The sequence below is a fragment of the Mus caroli genome, unplaced genomic scaffold (genome assembly GCF_978045245.1).
Source record: "Mus caroli unplaced genomic scaffold, Mus_caroli_1 scaffold_10, whole genome shotgun sequence".
NCBI lineage: Eukaryota > Metazoa > Chordata > Mammalia > Rodentia > Muridae > Mus > Mus caroli.
The window spans coordinates 44397314-44418021 of record NW_028227265.1 but is presented as its reverse complement, the minus strand read 5'-3'; the positions used below and the strand labels follow the sequence as shown (position 1 = coordinate 44418021).

Here is a 20708-nt window from a genome sequence, read left to right as displayed (position 1 = left end):
GAGGTCCAATCCTGCACTTCCTGGGGTTGCCCTGATAAGTTCAAAAGTAGATTTCCTTGGCAGAGCCGCAGCTTCATGGTCCCATAAGCTGCTTGCTGTGGGCTGGCTCCTCTTCTTGCTTCCTGACATGGGACGACCCTGAATATCTGTCTTAGATTTACAGCCTCTGGCCCAGTGGTTACCCTTCCTGCATCAAGGACAAACCCCTGGAGCATAGCCTGATTGCCCGCTCTCAGCACCTCTATTCCTAGGACAGTCATTTTTAAAATGACCCAAACTTCCACACTTAAAACATGCTTTATTCCCTCATTTCTGTGCAAGCATTGCTTGTACAGTGGTTCCTTGTAAAGCAGCGGCCAAGGCCAAGCCCTGATTATATGAAGACCTAATCTGCACAAAGACGAATATACCTGCTAAGTATGTCTGTCCTTTGTGCGGCCGAATAGCTGCAAAACAGGCTGTGTTAGCGTTCTCATAAACCAATTGCGTAATGAAAGGATTTCCCATTTGAGAATCTCCAAGGATTTTACTAGCTGCTTTTAACTGCCTATCCACAAAGTCCTGGAAAAGCTCACCAGGGGCCTGCCGAATACTGGTTAAATTTCATTAGTCGGTAATTGATTCCAAGCGCTGCGGGCAGCCATTGCAACCTGTGCATACACTCCAACAGGAAACCCAATCTAATTAGCATTGCCTTCAAGTTGACCTTCTCCTAAAAGCATGTTATTTTCCCAATCTGGGTTACCTGTCTGAGCATTCAAAGTGGCAGTTTTCTTACTGGCTTCTTGCCATTCAGAACTCCAATCTCCTGACAAAGTAGGCTTACTTAGAGTCTTTCAATCTTGGGGGGTTAAATGTGACTCCATTATAGTATCCAATAGTGCTTGTGTAAAAGGAGCTGTAGGACTACACTGTGCCACAGCTGTTATTAACTCCTTTATCACCTTGAACTCCAAAGTCTGACTCTATTGTTCTGCTGGTCAATGATCTCAACTACAGGGAAAGATAGCACGTCAGATGTATCTTGCCCTTTCCCATGAACCTGACTCACAGCTTTTTCTAGCAGAGTGATTGGTATATCTCAGACTAGCTGTTCTTCCCTGTATTTGACATTTTTTTTTATAGCTCCTATAGCTCGTTAGTCAATTTCTACAACTTAATTTCAAACTTTAATTTACTTAGTTGCATGTCCATTTGAGTAGTATCTTCTACAGTAGAGGCCATAGGTAGAGCAGAAGGTTCACAAAGAGGCCAGTCCTCGTCTTGGTGGCTCCTTTTTCTGAATGAGCTTCTTTGTCTAATGTTAACTCACCATTGGTATCTCTATACCTTTCTTTTTTTTTCTTTTCTTTTTTAAAGATTTATTTATTATTATATCTAAATACACTGTAGCTGTCTTCAGATGCACCAGAAGAGGACATCAGATTTTATTACGGATGGTTGTGAGCCACCATGTGGCTGCTGGGATTTGAACTCAGGACCTTCAGAAGAACAGTTGGTGCTCTTAACCACTGAGCCATCTCTCCAGCCCTCTTTATACCTTTCTAATTTAGGGTTGAGAGGGTGCTTTTCTGAGAAAGTCCTCTCTGGCAGGCATTCTTCCTGAGATTCTTCAAGCTTTCCCTGGGCACTATCTGATACCTGGGAGGTCTCTTCATCAATAGCATCTTTTATGAGTGCCCAGAGGCAGAGGGTAAAATTATTACCTTGGTGTTTCTCAGAGCTTCTCCAGGTTCTTTTATCTAAAGTTCTCTCTCCTCTGAACCTTGGGCAGCAAGAATCTATCTGATCTGAAAAATCTTTTAACAATTGTTCTTCAAACCTTACTCCTCTCGCCTGAAGCAACTCTTGAAGGCTGCAGACAAATGCCTGTTTGGAATTTTCTAATTCCATTTTCTACTGTCAACTCCTAAGTGGAATCGCCGGGTCAATGCTGTCCCAACTTAGCCCATATCCTTTCACACCTACACCAACTGAAGAAGTATTAAAAAAGTATAGCAAAGTAAAAACAAAATTCGAGGCTTTTGGGCCCAGGCTTGGGAGTGTAGCCTTTGTGGCTTAGTGCTCCAGGTACTGGTCATAAAACAGATAGCGACATTCCTTCCTCCACCTACCCGCTTCCTGGGTTCAATTCAAAGAATGGCACCCTGACCATTACTGGAACCTGCAATGCAAATGTGCTATCTTTAGGGGCTCTTAGATTGTTAGGGGCTCTTAGAAACTGTCTTGAGAGATAACCTGACACTTGTAACTTTATACTTCCTTGTGACTCTTAACTGGTATTTTTGGTATTTTCCAACAACGCCCTCCCCACCTCCATGAATTGTGGTTTCTTCCTTTAAATACCCCCTTACTCAGCTACTCGGGGCGCCATGGTCCTCTACCCCTGCGTGGTGTATGACCATGGGCCCGAGAACGCTCTCGAATAAAAATCCTCTTGCAGTTGCAGCAAGACCGTTTCTTGTGGGTGATTTTGGGGTGTCGCCTCTCCTGAGTCAGAACGTGAGGGAGTCCTCACGTTGTGGGTCTTTCACAACAACTTCAAAAAGATGAAGTTCAAAGCCAGTGAGTGCTAGCATGAATACAAAATGTTGCTTACTGTGCCAGATACATCTTCTTACTTTTCTCTCTTCTCATGGAGCTCCACTAAGACACTGTTCCCTTAATCGATCCTTCTGTATTCAGGTCCCTGTCCAGGCGCCAACTGTAGCCACCCATGGCTACACGAACCGGGATCCTGAAGGGGAGGTTGGGGCTGAATGGAGAAAAGATGGCAAGAGAAGTACAAGACCAAGACAAAGATACTAATCAAGGCCCAAAGTTAAGAGTCTGAGCTTAAAAGGGGGGAAAGGCCCATCCCCCACCATGCCAGGTTCTTGATGCTTTGTCACCAGGCTGTCTGCACTTGGTCGCCAGGCTGTTGCTCATTCAGGAATGTCTGGGGAAGACAGGTTCAGCCTCTCAGCAGGTAGTGGTGGCTTGGAGAAAAGCGCAGAGGTGGCAGAACAATAGACCTATCTAGGTCAGAAGACTCCACCCTAGGTGGTCTCCTTCACAATGATGGAACAGGTCTGAGCCAGCCTGCTCAAGGCTGGGGGAGCCTACATCCTAGGGATAGGAGGAAATCAGGAGATGTCCTGCTTCTACTGGAGATATCCTTAGTTCAGGTTCAAATTCTCTTCTGTCTCTATTGTCTGTTCTTGGTGCACCCATCTGTCCATGTGTCAATTTATGTCTGTTTTTGTTTCATTGTTGGGATGATTGTTGGTCTGTGTTTTGAAAGATCCACAACGTGAGAACTCCCCCATGTTCTGACTCAGGAGAGGCGACATCCCAAAATCACCCACAAGAAACGGTCTTGCTGCAAACTGCAAGAGGATTTTTATTCAAGAGCGCTCTTGGGCCCACGGCCATACACCATGCAGGTGTAGAGGACCGTGGCTTCCTGAGTATCTGGATAAGGGGGTATTTAAAGGAAGAAACCACAACTCAAGGAGGTGGGGAGGGCGTTGTTGGAAAATACCAAAAATACCAGTTAAGAGTCACAAGGAGGCCGGGCGTGGTGGCACACGCCTTTAATCCCAGCACTTGGGAGGCAGAGGCAGGCGGATTTCTGAGTTCGAGGCCAGCCTGGTCTACAAAGTGAGTGCCAGGACAGCCAGGGCTACACAGAGAAACCCTGTCTCGAAAAAACCAAAAAAAAAAAAAAAAAAAAAAAAAAAGAGTCACAAGGAAGTGCAAAGTCACAAGAGTCACGAGGAATTCCTGGTAATTGTGAGGGCTATTTCTCAAGACAGTTTCTAAGAGCCCCTAATGATAGCACATTTGCATAGCTGGTTCCAGCAATGGTCAGGGTGGGTCAGGGTGACTTTCTTTGAATGAACACTCTTTGAACCCAGGAAGCGGGTGGGTGGAGGAATGTCGCTATCTGTTTTATGATTAGCATACCTTGGAGCTTTGAGTCACAAAGGCCACATTCCCAAGCCAGGACCTAAAGGCCTAGAATTTTGTTTTTACGTTTTACTTTTTCAGTTTCACGTTCAAAAGAAAAAATGGTTACAACTTAATATGCTGGCTATCCACCTCTTGATTTAGTTTAACTTGTTTAGTAGGTAGTCTCAATTTTCATAGCAGAAACTATAAGTCACCCTGTACTGTAGCTGGGAGTCAAGCACAGCTGGAGAAGCTGTCAGGAGCTGAAAATCTGCTCTTAAAGAGCCAGCAGCTTCTCAAGTTATTTTCTTTTTTTCTTTTCCTTTTTTCCTTTTCTTTTCCTTTTTCTTTTTTCTTTTCTTTTTCTTTTTCTTTCTTTCTTTCTTTTTTTTTTTTTTTTTTTTGAGACAGGATTTCTCTGTATATCCCACTGTCCAGGAACTCTGTAGACCAGGCTGACCTTGAACTCAAAAATCTGCCTGCCTCTGCCTCCCAAGTGCTGGGATTGAAGGCATGTGCCACCACTGCCTGGCTTGAGTATTGGGTATGATTAAAACTTTGTAACATTGGTTACAGAAAGTTAGCTTAAAATTGGTAACTCAGGGTTGTAATCATTTTAAACAACAACATGTGGCATGAGCCACCCCAGGAAAACAGGTCTCTAAAGATACTTCTAAATTGGGATAATACTTTATGTAATTCTTTTCCTAGAAACTAGACTTATAAAGGATAGAATTTAAAACAATGTCCTTTTAGTGAGGTATCAAAAGTTGTACTGTCATACATTTATATATAAGAACTGGCAGCCCAAAACTTTGCAGTATGGGGGTGATGCACTTGGTGTTGATTTTGGAGAGACTAGATCGTTTGTTGGAGGTTGAATTTTGCTTTCTAAAAGTTGTGGTTGTGCTCTGGTGTTACAAGAGAAACTTGAAGATTGTGGTTAAACGGCCAGTGTTCTATTGGCTGCAGTTTGCAGTTTGATCACAGGCTCAGAATTTTTAAATCACCCATATTTGTAATTAAAAAAAAAAGTCAAGCAAGTGGAGGCTGCTGCTTTCTGGAGACTACTGTATACATTTATGTTTGAGTTAATGCAAAGCTCAGTGGAGGCTTGTGTGGCACTCCTTTTGTCTTGCAAACCCTGTCTACAGGAGCTTTTGAGCCCTTGCCTCCAGGGACCTGGAGATTACTTTTAGGCTGAAGTAGCATTATAATAAAAAGATTACAGATCTATCCATGTGTTATAGAAAATAATTATGGGGGAGAACTAAAACTTGTGGCTGCTTCCCTCCATGGCATTTAACTGTACCTGCTAACCTTAAAATACTAAATGAAGAAAAAGGGCTTTGAAGGATTAATAGACACTGGAGCTGATGGACTCATTCACCTTCAAGGGATTGGTTATTCCATTAATCCAAAACAAAGTTCAACCTTTTTCTTTTAAATATTTACTTATTATATGTAACTATACTGTATCTGTCTTCAGACACTCCAGAAGAGGGTGTCACATCTCATTACGGATGGTTGTGAGCCACCATTGCTGGGATTCAATCTTAGAACCTTCAGAAGAGTAGTTAGTGATCTTAACTGCTGAGCCATCTCTCCAGCCCCCACAAAGTTCAAACTTAAGATTTATGAAAGGTTAATGAAACTAGGAACTTATGAAAGCATTAGAGCCTGGCTTGCCTACTCCAGCTGCCATTCCAGGAAATGCATATAGAATTATTATGGATTTGGAAGATTGCTTTTATACTGTTCCTTTGCATCCTGGTAACTATGAGAGGTTTGATTTGGTGAGCTTGTAATTTTAAAGAACCCATGAAACCATATCATTGAAAAGTTTTGTCTCAAGGAATTTTACATTATGTAAAATTTTTTTGTTTCTGCTTCAATACAAGAAGTTAGGACTTTGAATCTTTGAGTGTTTATTATTCATTATATGGATGGTATTTTGTTAGCTGATTCTTCTGAAGATGTTTTTTCTACAAGCCTTTGTTATTTTAAAATATTGGGAAGTAGCTGTTGTTCCAGAAAAATCCAAAGATAATATCCTTTTCAATATTTGGGACTTCATTTATATTCTAAACAAACTGTGGCACAGAAAATTCAAATAAGAAAAGATAATTTACTTTAAATTATTTTCAAAAGCTTCTAGGAGATGTTAATTGGCTAAGACCTTCCTCACCTTCAGCTCACCACAGGAGGACTTAAGCCTCCGTTTGATGTTCTCAAGGGGGATGCAAATTAACTGGGGAGGGACAAATAGCTTTGGAAAAGTAAAGGAAACATTAGCTGACAACAGATAAATTTTGTAGACTATAAAATAAATTGTTGGCTGTTTGCATTATTGCTACTCATGTGCCCACAGCAATTCTTTGGCAAAAATGACCATTAATGTGGATTCATCTTTTTTCACATCCAAGTAAAGTTTGAACACCCTCTTATGAAGCTGTTACTGTGTTAACACAGAATTGTAGGATAGAATTTTGGAAAGAATGTCTTAAGAACCTGATGAAATGTTTATTTCTTATTCCAAACAGCAATTGAATTGGTTATTACAGAATACTGATATTTGGCCTATTGCATAACAAACATTTTAGGCAAAATTGATAATCATTATCCAAAGACAAGTTGTTACAATTTTCTTCTATGCATGCTTTTGTATGTCCTTTAAGTTTGTGTATATAGCCAATAGAGAAAGTACTTACTGTATTTACAGATGGCTCATCTAATGAGAAGGCAGCATGTCATTGGATCACATGCTTATTCTCTTGACTTTTCCCCTGTTTCAGGAAAGGTTATTAAATTATGTGCTGTAGCCACTGTTTTTGAAATGTTGAAAAAAATTAAGTTTTTAATTTGTATACTGATAGCCAATATATAGCTCATTGCTTACAATGGCTTGAAATTGTTCCTTTTAAAAATACTGCTAATTCTCAAATTTTGCAATTATTTATGCAAATACAAGTCAATTTAAGAGAACGTACTATTTCTTAACTTTATAGGACATTTAAGAGCTCATACTGGATTGCCTGGACAGACCCTTTAGGGCAATGCCACAGCAGATTTGTATACCAGGCAGATTATAGGCCTTACAGGAACATTCTTAATTGGCCATATAATATCATTCTTTATATCATCAAAATAGTAATGGCTTGAGATAATAATTTGGTATTTTTAGAGAACATGTACATCAAATTGTAAAGACTTGTCTGTCCTCACTGTCCTCAATTTCTACCTGTACCACATAATGGTGTTAATCCTCAAGGGCTTATACCTATTCAATTATTGCACATGGATGTTACTCATATTTCTGATTTTAGAAAATTAGAATATGCACATGTGACTTGACACCTTTTCAGGCTTTCTAGTTGCAATCACTTTAACAGGAGAAGCAACTAAAAATGTAATTAGTCATTGCCTATATTGTTTTTCTATGCTGGTTGTTCCAAATCAGATTAAAACAGATAATGGAACTGGCTACTTCAGTCAAGCATTTGAGATGTTGTGTAGATAATTTAATATTACCCATATTACTGGGATTCCTTATTACCCTAAAGGACAAGGTATCATGGAACAGGCCCGTGGAACTTTAAGATAATCTCTTCATAAAAAGCAAAAAAGGGGAATTATATATCCCCATACATATTATTTAAATCAGGATTTTTATTTAAAAAATTTAAAATTTAGATGCCAAGGAACTCTCTGCTGAGTGTCTATGGTACCCTACAATTAGGCATATTTATGCCTAGGTGAAATAGAAGGATCTACTTACTGGCATATGGCATGATCCTCATCAGATATTTAATATGGGGAGGAGGGCATGTTTCTGTTTTTTTTTTTTTTTTTTTTTCTGCAGGATGCTGAAGGAGCATGCTAGCTGCCAGAATGATTGGTGTGACATGCTGATGCTGGGACAACGAATGATGCTGACCTGTGAGCTTGCTGAGTGCCCTGACAATGGTGACAGGAAAGCTGTATTGGACATATGTTCTTGACCTATCTTTGCTTTCCTATATCCCAGAATGGATAAGCTGCCTTGCTTCAAGCTTTTAGACCTTGTTGGACAGAGAACATGGAGATTGTGGGAACTTACTTAGAAAAATTAATCAAAAGGAGAAGTTATAATAACTCTTGTCTTTCCTTTAATGTGACCAGTTATTCTGACTCAATCATGGACTGGTCTAGAAATCAATCCAATAATGGAAAAAAGGAAATGACAGTCTTCATTTGGAAGGTTGGTTCTGGACATTTTCAGAGACATATTTGGAAGTTAGTTGCAGTTCTTTATGAAGTTACATTTGCAGTGGATAAATTTGGACAGGATCTGGATTTCAAGCAAGTGTTAGTGCATGTGTTTAAGCTCCTAATCTTTTATTCCTTCAACAGGGAGGACTATGTACAGCCCTCCATGAAGAATGTTACTTTTACATCAATCATTCAGGAATAATAAAGGATTCTATGGCTAAAGTTTGAGAAGGACTAGCCAAAAGGAAAAGAGAAAAAGGACAGAATCAAGGATGGTTTGAATCCTGGTTCTCCACTTCCCCATGGCTTACAACTTTAATTTCTATACTGATTGGACCATTAATTATAATTTTGTTGCTTTTAACTTTTGAACCTTATATCTTAAACAGATTGGCTGCCTGTTGGAGATGAGGGGGAGGAGGTATGGGATGGGGAGTGTTCAGGGTGGGGGAGGGCAGGCCAGGAGGGGATAAAATCTGGACTGTAAAAGAGGATTAAAAATAAAAATAAATCAATTTAAAATAAAATAAAATAAAATAAAAATCAATAAATTTAAAAAGTCCTGGGCTGGCAAGATGGCTCAGCGAGTAAGAGTGCTGACTGTTCTTCCAAAGATTCTGAATTCAAACCCCAGCAACCACATGGTGGTTCACAACCACCTGTAATGAGGTCTGACACCCTCCTCTGGTGTGTCTGAAGTCAGCTACAGTGTACTTACATATAATAATAAATAAAATCTTAAAAAAACGTCCTGGGGAGTCTAGGGATATACCTCAACATAATAAACAGCAGGCCCATAGCCAACATCAACATAAATGGAGAGAAATTCATATATGGAGAGAAATTCAAAGCATTTTCACTAAAATCAGAATCAAATAGGGTTGTTTACTTTCTCTGTTCCTATTCAATATTGTACTTGAAGGCTTGGATAGAGCAATAAGCCAATTGAAGGAGATCAAGGAAATGCAAAAAATATGAAGTCAAAGTATCTTTACTTGTACATGGTAGAGATGTATACATAAATGACCCTAAAAATTCACCAGGGAACTTCTATAGTTGATAAACACTTTTAGCAAGATAACAGGATACAAAATTAATATATAAAATTAATAGCTTTCCTATATACAAATGACAAATGGATCAAGAAAGTAGTCAGGAAAAGAACAATAGCTTTTATAATAGCCTGAAAATTAATTTCAAATCAAGCAAGTGAAAGACTTGTATAACAAAAACCTTTAAAACACTGAGGAAGGCACCAGAAGATAGAAACATCTTCTACACTTATAGATTGGTAGGATTAAGGTAGTGAAAGTGGCCATTCTACCAGAGTCAATATACAGGTCCAATGCAATTCTCATCAAAATTCCAGCAATATTCTTCACAGAAATTGAAAATGTAATTTTCAGCTCCATATGAACACACACACACACACACACACACACACACACACACACACACAAGGCAATCTAAAACAGTACTTAAAAATAAAAGAACTGCTGGAGATACTACTATCCCCAATCTCAAATTTTACTACAGAGCTATAGAAATAAAAACAGCAAGATACTGGCATAAAAACAGGCACATTGACCAATGGAATCAGTTTGAAGTCATAGATACAAGTCAACACATTTATTGACACCTGACTTTTTCTTATAGAGAAGCCAGAAATATACACTGGTTAAAAAGACAGCATCTCTTGGGAGGTCTACTCTAACTTGGGACATATTGGTAAGACTCCCCATTTCCCAGTTCCCCCCAACCCCCTGCTTGCTGGGACCCCAGGCAACCATGAACTCTGCCCTGCCCTATCAGAGCTCCATCTTCCTTCTAGGCCGCATCTATGAAGGGGGAAGTTCCTTAATTGTTTCTTGATTGGGTCAATAAAGACAGCAGAAGTTCATTTCTGGGTGAGGATTTCTGGGTCCCAGGAGGAAGAGGAGGAGATGAGATAGAGAAAGGTGTTTTTTTGGCCAGGCTTTGGAGAGAGGAGCATGGACATCATGTAGGTCTGGGGACTATTAGAACTGGTAGTGGCTGCCACCAGAAGAATTCTGATATAGGATTGCTGATGAACTTAGAACAATAGAGTCCATGCCTAGCGGTTGTGTCATCTGGCTGATTTTAAAATACACTAAGATTTTCTAGTCTTTTCCATCTGCGGTGACTCATGTGGGCAAGAGAAAGCAGGCCGCAGGACAGTTGGTCAGTGGTATGAGCAGTAGTAGCTCCAGGCATTCTCAGAAGGGATAGTTGTTGGGTGGCTTAGCAAGCCAGCTGGAGGAACGGGCAGTGTTCTTGGGAAAATGCCAGCTGGAAGCATGATGGTGGCTGTTCTCAAAACATAGCTAGAAACTTGGGGAGAGATTCCCCAGAAAGAATAAGTGTGTTTTTAAAACTACACACAACACATCTTCATCTGCATTCCTGGATCAGCGCACCAATCCCTGCCTAAGCTTTGCTTGCCTCTCAGGAGGTTTGCTTCAACCCAGGACATATAAGTCCACCTGCCTCTCAGAACCTGTTTCAACTGGGGATACCCAGGAACTACTAGACAGCCAACATCAGAGACAAACACATGACAAAAGGCAAGTACAAGAAGATAATCAACAGAAGCCAGTGCAATATGTCGCCATCAGAACCCTGCTCTCCTACTATAGCAAGACCTGTATATCCTAACACACTTGAAGAACAAGACTGTGACATTAAATATTATCTCATGAAGATGATAGAGGCCTTTAAAAAGGCTATAAATAAATATACATAAATCCATTAAAGAAATACAGGAAAGCACAAACAGGTAGAGTTTCTTAAATAGGAAACAAATCCCTTAAAGAAATATAGGAAAATATAATCAAACAGGTGAAGGAGATGAACAAAATGGTCCAAGACCCAAAAATGGAAATAGAAGCACTAAAGAAAATACAAATGGAGTCAACCTTGGAGATGGAAAACCTAGGAGAGAAAACAGGAACTACAGACACAAGCATCACCAATACAGAGGTAGAAGAGAGAATCTCAGAAGAAATTGATACACTGGCAAAGAAAATGCCAAATGTAAAACATTCCTAACTCAAAACATCCAGGAAATTTGGGACACAATGAAAAGAGCATACCTAAGAATAATAGGAATAGAAGAGGGTGAAGATACCCAGTTCAAAGGGCCAGAAAATATCTTCGACAAAATCATAGAAGAAAACTTCCCTAAAAGTAAAGAAAGAGATGGCTATAAACATACAGGGAGTCCACAGAACTCTAAATAAATTGGGCCAGAAAAGAAAATTCTCCCACCACATAATTAAAACACTAAATGTGCAGAACAAAGAAAGAATATTAAAATCTATAAGGGAAAAAGGTCAAGTACCACATAAAGGTAGACATATTAGAAATACACCTGATTTCTCAACCGAAGACTCTAAAAGTCAGAAGATCCTGAACAGATATCTTGTAGACGCTAAGAGACCACAGACGCCATCCCAGACTTCTATACCCAGCAAAACTTTCAATAACTATAGATGGAGAAACCATGATATTCAATGACAAGACCAAATTTAAGCAATATCTTTCTACTAATCCAGCCATACAGAGGATACTAGAAGGAAAACAACACAGGGAGGGTAACTACACTGTAGAAAACACAAGAAATCATCTCAGAACAAACCCAAATGAAGAGAATCACATACAAACACAATACTACCTCCAACAATAAAAATAACAGGAAGTAACAATCATTGGTCATTAATATCTCTCAACATCAATGGAGTCAATTCCCCAATAAAAGGACACAGGCTAACAGACTGAATATGTAAACAGTAACCCTCATTCTGCTGCATACAAGAAACATACTTCAGCAACAAAGATAGATACTTCCTCAGAGTAAAGGGCTGGAAAAACATTTTCCAAGCAAATGGACCCAAGAAACAAGCCAGTGTATCTATTCTGATATCTAATAAAATATACTTTCAACCGAAAATATTAAAAGAGACGGGGAAGGACACTTCATACTCATCAGTAGCTGGATATAAAAGTAACTCAAACAAATCAGTGGCCTTTCTCTACACAAAGGAGAAACAGGCTGAGAAAGAAATTAGGGAAACAACATCCTTCTCAATAGTCACAAATAATATAAAATACCTTGGCATGACTCTAACTAAGGAAGAGAAAGATCTGTATGATAAGAACTTCAAGTCTCTGAAGAAAGAAATCAAAGAAGAACTCAGAAGATGGAAAGATCTCCCATGCTCATGGATTGGCAGGATCAATATAGTAAAAATGGCTATCTTGCCAAAAGCAATCTACAAATTCAATGCCATCCCCATCAAAATTCCAACTCAATTCTTCACAGAGTTAGAAAGGGCAATTTGCAATTTGTCTGGAATAACAAAAAAACCTAGGATAGCAAAAACTCTTCTCAACAATAAAAAAAACCTCTGGTGGAATCACCATCCCTGACCTCAAGCTGTACTACAGAGCAATTGTGATAAAAACTGCATGGCACTGGTACAGCAACAGAAAGGTAGATCAATGAAATATAATTGAAGACCCAGAAATGAACCCACACACCTATGGTCACTTGATCTTTGACAAAGGAGCTAAAACCATCCAGTGGAAAAAAGACAGCATTTTCAAAAATGGTGCTGGCACAACTGGAGGTTATCATGTAGAAGAATGAGAATTGATCCATTCTTATCTTTTTGTACAAATCTCAAGTCTAAGTGGATCAAGGAACTCCACATGAAACCAGAAACTATGAAACTTATAGAGGAGAAAGTGGGGAAAAGCCTCAAAGAAATGGGCACAGGGGAAAAAATTCCTGAATAGAACAGCAATGGCTTGTGCTGTAAGATTGAGAACTGACAAATGGGACCTTATAAAATTACAAAGCTTGTAAGGCAAAAGACACTGTCAATAAGACAAAAAGGCCACCAAAAGATTGGGCAAGGATCTTTACCAATCCTAAATCTGATAGGGGACTAGTTTCCAATATATAAAGAACTCTAGAAGCTGGGCTCCAGAAAATCAAATAAACCTATTAAAAAGTGGGGTACAGAGCTAAACAAAGAATTTTCAACTGAGGAATACTGAATGGCTGAGAAGCACCTGAAAAAAATGTTCAACATCCTTAATCATCAGGGAAATGCAAATGAAAACAACCCTGAGATTCCACCTCACACAGAATGGCTAAGATAAAAAATTCAGGTGACAACAGATGCTTGAAAGGATGTGGAGAAAGAGGAACACTTCTCCATTGCTGATGGGATTGAAAACTGGTACAAACACTGTGGAAATCAGTTTGGTGGTTCCTCAGAAAATTGAATATAGTACCAGAATATTCCAGAAGATCCAGTAATACCTTTCCTGGGCATATATCCAGAAGATGTTCCAACTTGTAATAAGGACACATGCTCCACTATGTTCATAGCAGCATTTTTTATAATAGCCAGAAGCTGGAAAGAACCCAGATGTCCCTCAACAGATGAATGGATACAGAAAATGTGGTACATTTACACAATGAAGTACTACTCAGCTATTAAAAACAATGAATTTATGAAATTTTTAGGCAAATGGATGTATCTGAAGGATATCATCCTGAGTGAGGTAACCCAATCACAAAAGAACTCACATGCACTCACTGATAAGTGATATTAGCCCGGAAACTTAGAATACCCAAGATACAATTTGCAAAACACATGAAACTCAAGAAGAAGTAAGACCAAAGTGTGGATACTTTGTTCCTTCTTAGAAGGGGGAACAAAATACCCATGTAAGGAGTTACAGAGACAAAGTTCGGAGCAGAGCCTGAAGGAATGACCATCCTGAGACTGCCCCACTTGGGGATCCACCCCATAAACAACCACCAAACCCAGACACTAGGCAGATGCCAACAAGAGCCTGCTGACAGGATATAGCTGTCTTCTGTGAGGCTCACAGTCATCCATCGCAGGGAGCACAAGGTCCCCAATGAAGGAGCCAGGGAAATACCCAGGGAGCTGAAGGGGTTTGCAGCCCCATAGGAGGAACACGAACATGAACTAACCGGTACCCCCAGAGCTCCTTGGAACTATACCACCAATCAAAGAAAACACATGGTAGAACTTGTGGCTCTAGCTATATATGTAGCAGAGGATGACTGAATCAGTCATCAATGGGAGGAGAGGCCCTTGGTCCTGTGAAGGCTTTAGGCCCCAGTATAGGGGAATGCCAGGACCAGTAATGAGAGTGGGTGGGTTGGGGAGCAGAGGGAGGGGGATAGGGGATTTTCAGAGGGGAAACTAGGAAAGGGGATAACATTTGAAATGTAAATAAAGAAAATATCTAATAAAAAAGGAAAAAAAATCTATCAACATAATATGCTATATAAACAAACTGATGGTCAAAGGTATTCAAAGTATTTTCAACAAAATCATAGAAGAAAATTTCTCTAACTTAAAGAAAGTGATGCCTATAAATTTACAAGAAGCTTACTATTCAATATAGTACTTAAATTTTAGCTAGAACAACAAGATAATTAAAGGAGATAGAAAAGATACAAATTGGAAAGAAAGATATCAAGGCCTTCATTTGCAGATGATATAGTCTATATTGTGACCCCCACCAAGAATTCTACCAGGGAACTCCTACAGCTTATAAACACCTTCAGCAAAGTGGCTATATACAAAATTAACTTTAAAAAAATCAGCAGTCCTCCTATATATAAATGATAAACGAGCTGAGAAAGAAGTTGGGGAAACAACACTCTTCATAATAGCCATAAATAATATAAAATATCTTGGTGTAACTCTAAGAAAGCAATTGAAAGATCTGAATGACAAGAACTTTGAAGAAAAAAATTGAAGAAGGTGTCAGAAGATGGAAAGTTCTCCCATACCCGTGGATCAGTAGGATTAACACAGTAAAAATATCTATCCTACCAAAAGCAACCTACAGATTCAACACAATTCTCACCAAAATTCCAACATAATTCTTTATAAACTTCGAGATAATATTATTCAATTTTATAGGACAAAAATCCCAGGATAGCTAAAACAATTCTGTACAACAAAAACTCCTGGCAGTATCATCATCCCTAATTTCAAGCTGTATTATAGAGCAATAGTAATAAATAGTAACACATATTACTGGCATAAAAACAGACAGGTATTCGAAAAAGCCAACCAACCAACTAACCAACCAACCAAAAATAAATAAACAAACAAAAAAACCAGACAGGTAGATCAATGGAGTTGAATTGACATACTTATGGACACTTGATTTTTGACAAAGAAGCCAAAACACTACATTGGAAAAAAAATTATCAACAAAGGGTGCTGGTCTAACTGGATGTCTGGATGTAGACAAATTCAAATAGACCCATACCTATCACCCTTTATAAATCTCAAGTGCAAGTATATAAAAGACCTCAACTTAAAACTAGATACACTAAATCTGGTAGAAGAGAAATTGGGGAATAGTTTTGAACCCATTGGCACGGGAGACACTAACAGCTCAAGTATTAAGATCAACAACTAATAAGTGGGAACAGAAGCTTTTCAGTTTCTCTAAGGTAAAGTATACTGTCAATAGGACAAAATGGCAGCCCACAGAGTGGGAAAATATCTCCAACTCCCTACATCCAACAGAGGGCTGATATCCAAAATATTCTAAGCACTCAAGAAACTAGACATCAACAAACCAACTAACCCAATTTAAAAAAAAAAAAAAAAAGAGAGATTCAGTTCCAAACAGAAAATTCTCATAGTGGAATCTCTAATGCTTGTGAAGCACTTAAAGAAATGTTCAGCCTCTTTAGTCAACAGGGAAATGCAAATCAAAACAAACCTGTGATTCCACCTCACACCAATCAGAGTGGCTAAGATCAAAAACTCAAGTGACAGTACATGCTGGTGAGGATATGGAGAAATAGGAACATTGCTCCATTGCTAGTGGGATTGCAAACTTATACAATCACTCTGGAAATCAGTCTAAAGTTCCTCAGAAAATTACAAATAGTTCTACCTGACGACCCAGCTATACTACTCCTGGGCATATACAAAAATATGCTCTACCATTCCACAAGGACACTTGCTGAATTATGTTCATAGCAGTTTTATTTGTAATTACTAGAAACTGGAAACAATGTAGATGCCCATCAACTAAAGAATAGATAAAGAAAATGCAGTAAATTTACTCAACTATTAAAAAACAATGACATCATGAAATTTCCTGGCAAATGAATTAAACTAAAAAAAAGATCATCCTGTGTGAGGAAACCCAGATGCAGAAAGACAAACATGGTATGTACTCATTTATAAGTGAATATTAGTCATAAAGTACAGGAAAGCTATGCTGCAATCCATAGACTCAAAGAAGCTAAGTAACAAGGAGTGCTGAAGGCAGATGCTTGAATCTCACTGAGAGGTGAAAATATAATAGACATTGGGGATGAATGGAGGGAGGGGACTGGACTGCAGTTAGGGTTGGGATGGGAACAGGAGGGGTCAGGTGGGGGGAGCATGGAGGGAGAGAGTACTGGAATAGACAACTATATGGGGGGCATCTCTTGGATGAGCTAGAAACCTAGGTCAATAGAAATTCCCAAGAATTTATGAGGGTGACCCTAGCTAAGAACCTTAGCAATGGGGGATATGAATCCTAAACTGGTCATCTCTTGTAACCATGCAAGACTTCCAATGGAAGGATTGGGACACAAACTCAGCCATAAAACCTTAGACCCACAGTTTGTCCTGCCTACAAGATGTGCAGGGCTAAAAGAAGGAACAGAATTTGAGGGAAGGGCTAGTCAATGACTGGCCCAGCTTGAGACCCATGCCATAAGAGGGAGTCCATTCCTGACACTAGTAATGATATTCTGCTATACTTGTAGTCAGGAGCCTAGCATAAATGCCATCAGGGAGGCTTTACCCAGAAACTAATGGAAACTGATACAGAGACTCACAGCCAAACATTAAGTGGAGCTTGGTGAATCCTGTGGGAGATGGGGAGGAAGGAACCAGAGGGGTCAAGGACACCACAAGAAAGCCTCCAGAATCAACTAACCTGGGCACATAGGGGCTTATAGAGACTGAACAGCCAACCAGAGAGCATGCATGGGCCAAACCTAGGCCTTATGCACAGATATAACAGCTGTGCAGCTCAGTCTTCATGAGGAACTCCTAAAGTGGGAGCAGGAGCTATGCCTGCCTTTGGTCTCTTTCCCCTAAGTGGGCTGCCTTGTCTAGCCCCAATAAGAGTAAGATGTACCTGGTCTTACTGCAACTTGATATGCCAAGGATATTTGATATCCATGGAAGGCCTCTCTTTTCTGAGGAGAAGGAGAGGAGGGACAGATGGGGGAGGGGAAATGAGAGGGAGGGACTGGAAAGAGGAGGGAGGGGACTCCGTGATCAGGATGTAAAGTAAATTAATAACTTAATTAAAAAATTAAAAAACAAAACAAAATATGTTGGGGTCCAGGAGTTGTCTTATAAATGAGACAAGCACCAATCTTAGTGGGATAGTTCCTTGGGCATTTGCCCCAGGATTGACTGATCAGGGCCACAGGATAGACTCAGGATCTGACTACAACGCTGACTCAAGATTCTATAGAGCTTTTGAGGCCTGAAATCAACAAACATCTGTGGCAAGTTATAACACCAACCAGGATTTAGTGCTAGGGGATTCCGTAGGAACTTGTCTTTGGTGTACATTTATCCTGTCCTCATTGGTTGGGGTATTCAACTGTGGCAGGGGACTTGCCTTGTTTAACATTCACGTCTTAACTTGCCAACCAGGATATCAGTTACTCACGTACTTGTTTATTTCTGCCAAGCAGGATGAAAGTTCCCAGGGAAGCTTTGGGAACTTAAAACTTTATTCAATCCCTACTCAAAATGGATGTATTATTCCAAATGGCTTCTTATCTTGGTGCAGATGTCTCTCTTACGTTGGGGTCCATCCCAGAGGCATCTTATAAAAGCAAAAACTATAAAAGCTAATACACAGGTGCAGTAAATGCTGCCTGGAAGTTGGTTTAGGTCCAAGCTTATTGGGGCTAACTATACAACAAAGTTCTAACTGACTTCTATTGTGATTGTTTTCCCAAAACACCAAAGCACAGAACATCCTAGAAATAGCAATAACATCATATGAGAAAATTTCTTTATGACACTAGTAACAGCACAAAATGGCAGGCTAGATAGGTAACAATTACTTAGGACATAACATTTTACCTAGGCCTTAACAAAATGTATTTCTAGGCTCTTCCATACTATGGGGAAAGGAAAGAAAGAAGAAAGAAATAAAGAAATAAAGAAATAAAGAAATAAATAAATAAAGAAAGAAAGAAAGGAAGGAAGGAAGGAAGGAAGGAAGGAAGGAAAGGAAGGAAGGAAGAAAGAAAGAAAGGAAGAAGAAAAAAAATCCAGAAGTCACATATAAAGAAAAACCCACCTGAATAACAGTTAATTTTTCATTGGAAACATTGAAAGCCAGAGCTGCCTAGAGCAATACATTCTAAATCCTACAAGACCACAACAGCCAACTTATACTAATGTACCCCAAAAAACTATTATAGTTGAAAGAGAAAGGAACACTTTCTAAGATGAAAAAGCTTAAATATTTATAACCTCAGACTAGACATAAAGAAAACATAGGAAATGGTATTTTGGGCTGAAGAGAGTAATGATAGTCAAGAGAGGGTAGAAAGAAAATCAAAGCTATCATTACCAAATTACAAAGTAACATGGAGAACAAAACACCAAAAATAAAAAGTAAAATGACTGCAATCAGCCCAAACCTAAACTCTCTAATCAAAAGGCCCAAGTTGAATGGATTAAAACACAAAACCTATCATTCTGTTGTCCACAAGAAACATCTTGCCAGGAGTCATCAAGGAGAAGCTAAAAACTAGCAGGTGACCTTCCTGAGATCGTTCTGCTATGGACTGTAATGTTATTGATAGTTACCTCTTTAGGCAAGGCCAAGAGATTTCATCTGAGGAAAGATTCTTGCAATTAATATTCTCTTCCTGTTATTAAATATATATAGTAGTCACAAGGTATTAGCCCATGCTTTTGAGCATTTTTTGTTGTTGTTTTTTGTTTTTGGACAGGGTTTCTCTGTATAGCTCTGGCCTTGAACTCAGAAATCCGCCTGCCTCTGCCTCCTGAGTGCTGGGATTAAAGGCGTGTGCCACCACCGCCCATATTTTGAGCATATTTTGACAGAACAATGAAGATGTCTTGTAGTGATACACAAATATATACAAATATATACACAAATAGATGATTTCTTAATTCTTAATGATAATTCTATAAGAATTCATAAAATTATATTAGTAATTATTAAGATGTTTTATAATAGGACTGCTATTAAATCCTTTCTCATGTCAAAACTGCAATGAGAACTCTGCCAGTCTTCAAGTATCATGGGTTAATTGCTTCTGAACTAGAAAGCAGGCATTTATAATTTAGGGCACATTCCAAGAGATTATAAAACAACCAAAGGAATCAATGATTTTATTATAGGTGCAAAGACAGGTCTATCCAAAACTTTAATGATAACTTAGTTATGATCTTTAACTTTCCACAAACCTGTAGAGCTGGTGACAGATGATGAATGTTTAGCCAGATAATTACTTTTAATGGATATGCATGTAAACTTATTCAATTTATGATTTGAATTTATGTGTAAACTTGTGATGAACTTTTTACCATGTGATCATATATTCTGAAAGATGTATAAGTGCTGAGTACAAAGAGAGGAGACAATTCCCCCCTTTTCTTAGAGAACTTTTATAGGGAACTTTTTTTTTTTTTTTTTTTTTTTTCGAGACAGGGTTTCTCTGTATAGCCCTGGCTGTCCTGGAACTCACTTTGTAGACCAGGCTGGCCTCGAACTCAGAAATCTGCCTGCCTCTGCCTCCTGAGTGCTGGGATTAAAGGTGTGCACCAGCACACCCAGCTCTATAGGGAACTTTTTAGAGAATTTAGAAATAATAGCTAAAATCACTTTCCAAAGTGTCTTGATTTCTTCCTGTAACTTCAACTAGCAGGCTGGTATTTAGAGAGATGCAGTTCCTGCAGAGATAGAACAAAGGCTACTTTACTTAACCCTGCCTCCCCCCCACCCCCTTACTGTTTTACTCTGAGGTGCTAAATGCCAGAGAATGTCATAAAGAAATTTTCTGGCCTAAGAGGAACTCAGACAAACAGGTCAGCTACCACAACAAAGTGACTTAGACTTAAGATAAATAAACATTTTATTAAATACAATCCTAAATGTCTCCCAAGACCAAGTCTTGCCCTCACTGATGCTCTTCACCCTCAGCTACCTTCAAGAGAGAACCAGAAAGAAGAAAAGCTGGGGCTGCCCCCCACCCCCAACATCTTAACTTTAACAGCAGGTAACTAACTGCCTTATAGTGAAAAGATGGACAAAAGTGCTCAAGTCAAATGAGACCACGAAACAAGCAGGCATTGCTATCCTACTATCTGACAGAACAGAATTTAAATTGACACTAATCAGAAGAGATAAAGAGGGACACTTTG

The 20708-nt window shown here is 39.1% G+C and overlaps 1 long non-coding RNA gene across 4 annotated transcripts in view; it reads right to left on the bottom strand.

The window, feature by feature from the left end:
* The window catches only part of LOC110300457 (uncharacterized), a 47887-nt gene that overhangs the window by 15618 nt on the left and 11561 nt on the right, over positions 1–20708 (bottom strand). The window contains exon 3 of one of the 4 annotated variants that reach the window (XR_015048719.1): positions 2600–2737. The exons of the other annotated variants lie outside the window; for them this stretch is intronic. This is a non-coding gene — a long non-coding RNA (uncharacterized LOC110300457). The remainder of the gene's footprint in view (positions 1–2599; positions 2738–20708) is intronic. 4 annotated transcript variants of the gene reach the window in all.